General features: G+C 42.8%; 1 pseudogene; it reads right to left on the reverse strand.

Moving 5' to 3' along the window:
• Positions 1–307: 307 nt before the first annotated feature.
• On the reverse strand, positions 308–9031 carry LOC118782234 (annotated as a pseudogene).
• Between the last annotated feature and the right edge of the window lie 247 nt (positions 9032–9278).

A 9278-nucleotide genomic window follows, 5' to 3' on the forward strand; every position in this document is an offset into this window, starting at 1 on the left:
CTTACTAATCGTAGACTCTGTTCCACATGACTGAATTTTTCATACTGATCCTAATGATTTTTCGGCCTAGTTATAAATTAAGATTTCACTTAGTGGGTCTTTCTCCACAAGCAAATTCCTTCCAAGTGTGATGTCCTTCAAACAGGGCTGACAAATGACTGCTTCTCTTCATTTACTCACCTATTCAATATGGAAATTATAAAAATTTCCCATAATGGGAGAATATCTTTCTCATAGCCACTACTGGCCTCAAGAATTTGGATTCTGGCAAAGGCCACGGTGTTACCGGTCCCTCGTGGTGGTGAGAATGTGCAGCTACACTGCACAGCAGTTACTGAGTGCTTTCTTCTTTCCATCTCTCAAACTTAAGCTCAGGCTTGACTGTGGTTTTGACTTCTGTTGCTGTTGTGCAAACATTTTCACTTCCCTTTTTGATGATGAAAAAATGCAACATTTACTCCCAACTAATAAATCATAAATGTCTCTTCAAGAAACATTGTCAGGTTATAGTATCATCTCTTTTTAAAGGTGGTTTACCTTGCAAGATGGAGGACAGATTCAATCACGCCAATTCCATCTTTGGCACTGGTTTCACAGAAGAGGGCACTGTACGCCTAAAACCAATAAAGCGGAGTGGATTCAACACCTGTTCATCTGGCATTCAGCTCTCGTTTGTCCAGGTAAACAGAGAAGGCTCACCTTGGCCAACTTCTCCCCATCAGCAGTGGTCACACAACTGCCCTCAGGTCTCTCTGCCCGCAAGTCAGTTTTGTTTCCAATGACACATGTGGGAGGACATTCATGTGTGGATTCCTGGGGAAAACAGGGAGGTGGTGCTTGTTAGTCCAGGTGGTTTCCTGTAGGATTATGGTGAGCTAAATGAGATGTTATGAAATGTCATCTGCACTGTTGTGCCAGTTGAGAAGGGGCTACCGTTGTGGTCTGCTCAAGAAACGCACAACAACCAGTCATAGGTGATTTTGTTTAGCACATTTCATGGTTAACCCAATTTTTCAATGGCTTATCACTTGCCAGATGTGTATTGTACACCCAGTCTTACAGTAAAGCGGTCCAAACACACAAACCAAACCTAGAATCCCACCTGAATCTGGTCCATCCACTGCCGCACATTCAGGAAGCTTCTCTCTGAAGTGACATCATACAGCAGCAGAACTCCATGGGCCTTGCGGAAATAGGACCTGGCAACGCTCCGGAACCTTTCATGGGAGAACGGCCGAGAGAGAATTTTCTTCCAGAGCAACAGTGCTGGTTTGACGGGCAGGGTATAGGTCCCTACTACACATTTAATGTCAGACTGACAGAGAATGCTGTACCTTTCTTGTCCTGCCGTGTCCCAGAACTGCAGGGTAGTCTTCTCTCCATCCACCAGCATTTTCTTGATCAGGAAATCTACCCCTATATCACACAGTAGAAGTCTCTCAATAAGGCCAAATCCATATTTATCAGGAATTTATACATTTATACTTTAATAGCTTGACACATGAAGCATTTACGTGTTGTGAATAATGTCTACATCAGCTAGCCACCCTGAACTGGGATTTGCACTTGGTACACCCTTACCCAGCGTTGACTGTATATTCCTCCTGAATGTGTTGGTGCTCAGTCGCAGAAGGAAGCTGGATTTTCCTGAACCCGCATCTCCCGCCAGAACCAGCCTGTACGTGGGAGCAGGTGCTTCAGAGCTGAGTGTGTCTGTATCCACCTGTTTTCAGTACAGAAACCCAGAAAGGGGTTTCAGATAAGGACGGTCGCAGCTACACCACACCTGGTCATTTTCTATAAAATACTGGAATCTAAACTTTGCTGTCGCTTGGAAGGGTAATGGCTGAAAGTATTGTCCTCAAGAGTGTGCCCGTCTATCATTGTGAAATAAAACTCAATGCCCCCTTTGCTGCGATGGGTAGGGCTGTGGCGATAACCTCATTACCGCAATACCGTGGCCATGTGATGCCTGCCGCGGGGTTGAGCTCATTACCGTCATCACTGCAAATTTTTTTTTTTGTATTTTAATTTTTTGCTGGTGAAAGTTACAGGAGTGCATATGGTGTGCGATATGAAGTATAAACACAATAATCATTGTTTAGTTATCATCATTGACTGTCCTCCCTTAAACCAGACAAAGTTAACATGCTGGTTTTCCTGGCAAGAAACATGAAGACCGAAAATCAAACCTGCAGGATATGGTGATTCACTTTAGCAGCCATTGAGTAGTTGTACAATGAGCACTTATTGTACCGACTCATAGGCTAGCCTGTTTACCGACTGTTTCTTAATATGCATGTTCCCTCTTTTATGTTGTACTTTGAAAAAGCCAAATCAGGCTATAGCCTAATTATTATTATTATTATTATTATTATTATAGCTGTAATTTTGCCTAAAGCATATCATTTGCTGTTTGAAGAATAAAGAGGACTGTTTTATTACTTATCCATTTACAAGCTGCATGCATTCTTGACCTCTTGTTTATTTTTTAAAGAGACCATAATTTTTTTTTTTTTTTTTTTTGGGGGGGCATTGGCGCTAAACCACCAAACCGCAGGGATACGTTGCTTTTTCACAGCGGTAAGAAAAAATCCATAACGTCATAGCCCTAGCGATGGGCACACTGCGGCAGGAGGTGCTAGCCTCTGGCTCCCATCTCACTACAGTCACTCAAATATCACTCCTTACCTTAGAGGAGAATACAGAGAGGCGTCTTCGGACAGAGGAGGCAATGGAGCTACACTTGCTGGGAGCCACAGACACCGCCGCCTCAGATATCTGCCACAGGGAGATAGGTAGGGCCATGCTGTCAAACGTCTGACATTTCAAAATAGGATCTAGCCAAGAAAGGAAATAAGGACCACAGGTTGCTATAGCCCTGAACTCAACATCAGAGGGCACAGAGGACTAACTGATTTACCGTGTCCACAGACTCCTGGCTGTCTTCGCTGTCATATTCGCTGCTCGAGCCATCCGTCATGGCCAATGACACTGTGCTTCCGCTGTCCAGGGAGTCTTCAGCCCAGCTACCCACATGCAAGAACTCCGATCTGCTGGAGTCAACAGCCTCACTCACGGCTTCGCTGGCTGAGCTGCAAAGAGAAGTACCACCTCAAGTCCCATGCTCTTGGATCAATGAGGTCAAAATATGTAAGCCATAGCGTTGCGACACTTTGTCTAGGGGAGCAGCTGGACCTTTACCGGTTGTTTGGGCTGCTCTGTTGCATGGACCTCAGCCTCCACAACGGGGTTTCATCTGTGGGAAAGAGCTACACAGAGGCAGCCTTTGAGAAGCTGAATCTCACAGCATCAGGAAAACTCTGCCTTTCCCTTAAAATATGAGCAACACATACCCTTATATCTCTCAATGTGACATTCCCTATAGACAGTGAGGTTTCGTTGCTGTCACATAGTGGTCTATGCATATCCCTGAAAGGAGAGGAGGGGACAATGAGAAGATATGAAAGCTGATGTGTTTCTGCTGATAAAGATTTTACATCATGTGCATGTGAATATACTATGGTTACTTTGGTATCATCCTTTTCTTTATTCCTGTGCATCATTCAAATGAAAAAAGAGGTTATGGAGAAACACCTAAAATTCAGCCATCTGAAAGGCAGAAAGTAAAACTACAACTACAAACATCAACAACAATATAATTTGTCAGTCACAGCAAAGAATGTCTTAACATTTCAACACACCTGTTGATAATTCTTTATACCTTATCATCATACGTTCACCTCATCTCCATCATCTCCATTTATTTTTAAATAGCACTGACTGGCTAGCATTTCATGACTGGACCACCAATGTATAACTTAGTACTCTATATGTCACTTTCACAATATCCATTATTGTTGTTCAAGGTTGGTTTTACTCATTTTTGTGGTGTCACCAACTGTATTCATTTAAACCTGTGAGATTTAGATATTTTTATTGTTACGATTACTGTTATTCCATACATGGCCAAGGACTAACAGCCATATTGCAAAACAGAGCAAAAATCCTGTTGTTGACTTATTGGATCTCAATGTGGTGGGAGAATGACTAGCTCTCTCTCAGCATCTCTCTCAAGTTATTATTCTCCCTGTAGGAGACAGCACCCAACATGGTGTCACAGAAGCTCTGCGTTTGTAACAAGTGATGCCACAGGCAGCACCAGGTGACTGTAACCTGTGTGCACAGCCCCTGTGAGACGCTCCTTGCTCTCACCCATCCTGCTGCAGCATCTCATCAGCACACTCAGTCTTCAGCTGATCCAGCTCCCCTTGCAGAACGGAAATGTTCACCTGAGCGGAGAGGAGGGAGCTCTTGAGCTGCTCATTTTCCTGCAGAAGAAAAGAGATGAGTGACTTCTCCCGGGCTGAAAGTGAGGGATTCGTTAGCTGCTGTGCGCACCATCGATGTACCTGCATCTTCTGATGGAGCAGGCTTTTCAACTTTTGCATATCCATTCTAGAACTCTCGTGCTGCGATTCCTCTTGGTACTGAAAAAAAAAAAACACATTGAAATAAAATGTAAAATACTGGAAATATCAGGAACATGTCATGCAATGTTTGGTGTACAAGAAAAAAAAAATGATGATTGTACTGTGGTCACAAAGAATATGTAACCAGAAGTGGTTCTCACTTGAGTGAGAAGTTGGTGTAGTTCGTGCCAGTGCTGAATACAGTATAGCAATTACGTGTGTGATCAGTTTAAAGCCCTTTTTGAAATAAATGAAGACGTGAGTAGAGAGCTGACAAAACAAAATAGGAATGTAAATGGTTTACTATTGCTCTCCCATTTGTGCAATTAACTGCGAAAATTCTCCCCTCACATATCATTTCTTGTGATATGAATGTCTCAGTGTGTAACACCTGAAAGCACTACTACTACTACCTTGACCAAGACTGAAACCGGACACCACCACCCCCCTGCCACCCCCTACCCCACTGCAATATGTGGCTGGTCTGAAAGAGCGGCATTGTGTCCCCCCTCCTCCTACCTGTCTAAGTCTCTCCAGAGTAGCCCGTAACTCTGCCACCTCGCTGTTATGGCTCTTCTGCATTTCATCCACGGTTGCCTCCATTTTCTGGCGTTCCTGTGGAGGGGGGGGAACCCAACCTTTATTAACACATAGCTAATGTGGAGGCCTTTGTGAAGCTGCTGGCCACTTCTTCAGTCCCTACTGAATGGCTGCTTCCTGCAGCGCAAGAATGCAGGTGAACGACAGAGAGAAACACAAGCAGGAATGCTGAGGTGGGGAGTGTCCAGGAACTGTTCTTTGTTTAAACAGACAGACAAACACAGGCCTTTTCAGTGATTCATTGCATTCTCTCAGCAAACACGGCGGCGCAGGAAAGGGTACAAATGGAGGCTTGGCATGGCATTTATTTATCTAAAGAGAAAAGGTACCTGCTTTGCCTTGGAACACTGCCTAACATCTATTTAAAATCATTCAGAACCTTACATTTATGTTAACTGAAGAACATAAATCTGTGAGTGGATTAATTACTATTATTATACTACTATTAAACTGGAATACAATGCATGTCCCTCATGCAATTAATAATGCATGCCACACTGTCCCCTCCCACCCCCACATGGTTTCTCACCCTGTCCTCCATCTGAGTGAACTCATCCTCCAGCTCTGTGAGCTGACGAGCAGTCATCTTCTCCAACCTGTCGGCACACAATAACATCCGGTCACGTCTTTCACCTGCAGACACCACCATCAGACATCCAACGGCAGCACTTCTGAGGACTAGACCATGCGAACTCCTCTGGTATCCCTCATATCATCCGATTTTCTGACCACCTGGAACCATGACTTTCACCAGCAGTAAACTTCTAGGTAATGGTTAGCCCCACGCAAGTTTGTGCTGTTTAGTTCCTTGCACGTTTGGGCTGTGCTGGTTCACCTCTGCCGTCTACTTTACTCTGAGTGGCTGTTCCTCTGTGCTAGTCCACTCTGCCAATGTCAGGTGACCACACTTGAGCCAGCCTCCAGAAATCAGATTGAGACAGGAAGCTACAAAAGAACTGCACTGACTGACATCTACACACCTTACAATTACACCAAGGAGTGGCACTATCAACTGATATCTCTTACAAAAAAATCAGACATGTGAATACATTTCTCCAAAGAACAACAGAGATGACACTGATGAGAAATGAATGGGGGAAAACAAGCAGAACAACCCTGTCTAATTTCTGTCTTCCTGGTTCCTTATACAAGGCATCCTATCTGCCAATAAGCAGCCCCTCAAGCATGAAAATGGAACCAGTGATGATGTTCTCCAAACAGCTCCTCCCACTTTCTAAGTGTCCAATAAAAGAGAAGCACAAAACATGATTGACCTGTAAACCTCAGGCTGTACAACAAAAATGATTTCACCTCCAAAGATATTAGATAAAATTCCAAATTCTTACATTTAGACACAGATGAGAATCACAGTACACTGTGCTTTACATCAGTTACAAAAAGACACAGTTACTTGAAGATGTTAGATCACAAAGAAAGTTTCCATCTTTAAGCATAAACTAGTGCGTATTTACATTACAGGCATTTTTATCTTATTTTGTCTAATTAACCTGTGTACAGTCAGGAAGGTCCAACTGAGAACTAAATTTTCTTTTACACCAATGATCATTTTGGGGGATGACCAAGAGGCCAGATGAAGAGAACCACTTTAGGAGTTTGATCAGGACTCCAGGATTAAAATCCCTGACACTTCAAGTGCCGTAGGCTTTTTAAATCCACAATGATTCAGGACCTCGGTTGAGTGTCTCATTTTAAGGACAGTGCTACAGACAGCACATCGTCCCCATTGCTGCTTGGTCCACAGGAAAGACTGCCCCCTACTGGTTCATCAATACCAATTCCAGCAGCAGCCTGATCTTCCCAGGAGGTCCCATATCTACATGTGCAAGCCTTCTGACCAAGCCCAGCCCCACTTACTTCAACCAGCAGGCATTTGAAGGTTATACAGTGGCATCCTGTTCATGCGACTTTTCATGCCACTTCATTAAGTGCAATGCGTAATTTGCTCTGCCAAATGACGATAATGTAATGTATGGGTGCCAAAGAGTGAAATTAATAAATTGATTAAATTTTTATCAATTAGCGTTCCTTTCAAAGTAACACTTTCTGTCTCTTACAACTTCCATGCAACCTCAACCCATCAGCCCCTCTGTCCACCTCTCCTGGTCAAAGCCACCAAAATGCTTTGCTCCCGTGTGGGTACAAAAGGCTTCTCACCGTCTAAAACTGGTCTCCAGTCGCTGGTTGTCAATGAGCTGGTCCTTGCTCTTATTAACTAGCACTTTGATCAGCGCTTCAAATTGGCACAGAAGGGCAAAGTCAGAGGTGGAGTGGATCTGTTGGTAAACCTCAGCCAGTTGATCTCGAATGCTGCGGAGAAAACAGTAAATTACATAGATGAATTCCAGAGGTTTCCACAGTGACTTTGACAGTGCCACCCAAGTGCTATTTACAAATGCCCAAACAAACAAACAGCCTATTTGTCATGTTTCTCCTTCTCCAGAATTGTCTCATCTTTCTCTTTCCTTGTTAGAGTTTCTAACGAGCAACTTTCACAAAGCAACTTACGACTAGCTACATTTAACAATACATTTACACTGCAGATATCAAGTAGATGCCCTTATCCAGAGCGACTCCAGAAGTCCAACACAAAGGGCATTCAGCAAAATGACAAAACATTACACATACATGAAAATCTACACATCATTGCCAAACACACAAGGCTGAGACCACAAATGCAAACATCTTATGCCCAACAGGTGTGTACCATTCCAGCACAATACCAACACATTCCCAGGACCTTCCTGGGTTTGTGTCACATAGTTAATTATGCTAATGTAACATACAGCAAAAATACTCCCTCAGTGGTCTCCGCAGATGGACTCCCACAGATGAACTCTGACAAACTGAGTCTAATAAAACAATTCTGAGTCTGATATAAATAAATAAATAAATAAATAAATAAAAATCTTTGAGTTATGAGGGTGGGTCTGAAGCGCACTGAATGGTAGCTTCTTTAGCAACAGCACACAACCTGTGAATCAAAATCTAAGGCTTTGGAGTAGTTTATTCAGAATAGATATTTTAGCTACCATACTCTACCCCAACCACTTCGATCTCAACAACTGTCTAAATCTTTTATTAAAATCTTTCAGCGAAACAGGATGCAGATACACGTAGAAATACTTACATAAATAAATGTATAAATACATAGATAAATCAATGCACATATCGCGAAATAAGTGAATAAATATTCATTCATTCAATTATACATTTATTTATATACTTATTTATTTTTGAATAAGACAGCTATCGTCCTCCATGGCTGGGTATCAAATTTTGTTTAAAAGGAAAACCACCTCTGTAAACTACAAAAGCCTGTAACCGAATCTCAGTAAATGAAAAGCGGGATCACATTACTTTGTCCAATCACATCAACATAAGAATGGCAAAATTTCCAGGTCCCAACGGCTCAATGCTACTTGTTAACTATTATGTAACTACAGCAAGCGATGCAAATATTGGTACACTCAATGATAGCAGACGTTTACTTGCTTACTAGCTCGAGATTTTCATATTAGCCACATGTCTACGATAATGTGTCTAATTAAATATGTGCTAGCACATATAGCTGGACTATTCAAAGTACTAAATTAGGCAGCTAACGTCAGTTAAGACAGACGTAACAGTTACCTTCCCAAAACAGTTATTTCGCCGTCCATTGAGTCTTCAAATTCGTCCCAAGCACTTCTCTGATTTTGCGCTACTTCTCCAAGCTCAGAAAAATCCAGAGTTTCAGATAACTCGTTGAACCTCGCCGAAAAGTCGCCGAAATCGACATACCCAACTTCGTCCACATCAAACTCCTTGAACAAACTTTTTACTTCTGTGGCGGGGACATTGAGCTCTCGGCACACGGCTTTAAAGTCCTCGTACTCGATCTTACCAGATTTATTAACATCACATGCTGAGAACAGCCGTTGAAGCTCAGATCTGTCCATCTTCACGCATTCACAACGCAACCGCATTAACAAATGGCTGTGTTCTGAAAGATTCTCAAAGTCTTATCCAAGCGACACAAGTTTGGAAAATGCGTGTAATGCAGCGCGCACCGTACTGATTGCCGCAAAATAATTGTTCAGTTTTGACAGAGGCGTGTCCAGTAATCAACACTTTCACCTGTCACTTTGCTGACAGAGCGAGGGCGAGAAACCAACTCATTGACCACAACTAACTGCGTTTTCCTGC

Source organism: Megalops cyprinoides, chromosome 8 (assembly GCF_013368585.1).
Source record: "Megalops cyprinoides isolate fMegCyp1 chromosome 8, fMegCyp1.pri, whole genome shotgun sequence".
Taxonomy (NCBI): domain Eukaryota; kingdom Metazoa; phylum Chordata; class Actinopteri; order Elopiformes; family Megalopidae; genus Megalops; species Megalops cyprinoides.